This window comes from Schistocerca nitens, chromosome 2 (genome assembly GCF_023898315.1).
Source record: "Schistocerca nitens isolate TAMUIC-IGC-003100 chromosome 2, iqSchNite1.1, whole genome shotgun sequence".
In the NCBI taxonomy this organism is placed as follows: domain Eukaryota; kingdom Metazoa; phylum Arthropoda; class Insecta; order Orthoptera; family Acrididae; genus Schistocerca; species Schistocerca nitens.
Window position 1 is genome coordinate 1,036,069,769 of NC_064615.1, and position 1,963 is coordinate 1,036,071,731.

General features: G+C 47.1%; 1 non-coding gene across 1 annotated transcript; it reads left to right on the plus strand.

Annotated features, from left to right (window-relative positions):
• Positions 1 to 1,658: 1,658 nt before the first annotated feature.
• Trnal-caa (transfer RNA leucine (anticodon CAA)) lies at positions 1,659 to 1,733 on the plus strand. Its single transcript has one exon. It is a non-coding gene; the product is annotated as a tRNA-Leu (tRNA).
• Positions 1,734 to 1,963: the final 230 nt, after the last annotated feature.

The window sequence follows — 1,963 nt, forward strand, 5'->3', positions numbered from 1 at the left end:
AGACCCACTTGCCTTTCAGGCGGGATACAAAACATTACTCGTCTTTCCTATATGTTACTCCTTCTTATAGCCCTCGTATATGACGCGTTTAGGGGCGAAAGATTGCATCCCTGCCTTCACCCTTTTTAATCCGAATATTGGTAACCGTTTTTGGTTTTCCAATCCTATTATTCCGTCTTGGTTCTTGTAGATATTGTTCATGTTTTCCTGTATCATACTCATTCCGTACAACCCTCGAATATTCTATGTTTATGGGCAAAAGATTGCATCCCTGCCTTCACCCTTTTTAATCCTAGTACTAGTACATCGTTCTTTGTCTTCAAATACTGTTATTTCTTTTTAGTTCTTGTAGAGATTTTACATTAGTCATCTTTCCCTATAGCTTACTCCTCCTGTACAGTCCTCACACACGCTGTGTATAGCGGCGAAAGATTGCATCCCTGCCTTCCCCCTTTTCTATCGGAGTACTAGTACATCATTCTTGGTCTTCCAATCCTATTATTCTCTCTTGGTTCTTGTAGAGATTATACATCTTTCCCTATAACTTACTGCTTCTGTACAGCCCTCGTATATACTGTGTTTAGGAGCGAAAGATTGCATCCCTGCCTTCGCCCTTTTCAATCCAAGTACCAGTACATCGATCGTAGTCTTACGATCCTGTTATTCCCTTTTGGTCCGTGTACGGATTGTACATTACTTGACTTTCCTTGTAACTTATTCCTTTTAGACAGACCTTGTGTATGCTGCTTTTATCACATATTTTCGACACCCGCTGGTATAGCCGAACGCTCTGGTTTGCGAGACAGAAAGACGAGCTGGACTACAGTTGAAACAACAGCCGGGACGGTAGCTCAGCGTGTTCTGTCAGAGGACTGGCCACAGCCTGCTATAAAGAAACTGAGTGACGTTCTCAGCGATGAAGTTTGGAATATATGTGACACCCGTATATAACCACTGAAAAATAAACTAAAACAGATCGAAACGAAGAAGGCAAACAAAACCGCCGGCTGGTACACCGACCAGCCTGACTGTGGCTTCCAGCCGGCTTGGTTCAAATGGCTCTGAGCACTATGGGACTTAATTTCTGAGGTCATCAGTCCCCTAGAACTTAGAACTACTTAAACCTAACTAACCTAAGGACAGCACACACATCCATGCCAGAGGCAGGATTCGATGCTGCGACCGTAGCGGTCGCACGGTTCTAGACTGCAGCGCCTAGAACCGCTCGGCCACTATGGCCGGCCCAGCCGGCTTCCTATGCTCGTTTTGGCAAACGCTGGGCTGGTACCCACTTTCCAGAGTATACAAACAGTTAAAATACCATCACACACAGAGCAATATTTACGTAATCTGCAGACGGGGGCGGGGGGGGGGGGGGGTGAGGGAGGGGGGGTGAGGTAGGGTGGAGGGGGGGGGGGAGGGTGGCGCACGGCTTCCAATCCTCAGGTAAGTGTCTAGAGTTTGTGTCGTCTTTAGGGCATCCGGCCGCAAAGTTGAATAACGTAAAACTGCGAAGACTGGAGTACAGTAGAGCCCATATCTAGACGGACTAAACGCTTACAAAAAGGAAGGAATACATTGAAACTTCCTGGCAGATTAAAACTGTGAGGAGGCGAGATACTGGCAGAAGTAAAGCTGCGAGGACGTGGCGTGAGTCATGCTTGGGTAGCTCAGTTGGTAGAGCACTTGCCCGCAAAAGGCAAAGGTCCCGAGTTCGAGTCTCGGTCCGGCACACAGTTTTAATCTGCCAGGAAGTTTCATATCAGCGCACACTCCGCTGCAGAGTGAAAATCTCATTATGGAATGAATACATTGTTTGGAAAGACAGGCTAGGTGTCCAGGATAACCTGAAGCCTAGGAGTCGGTCCTTGAGACGTGCTGAGCAGTCATAACTGCCAATGCACTCTTGTGAAACGCAGGGTCCGAGTTCGAATCCCGGTGTACGAGCAATGATGTATACTAG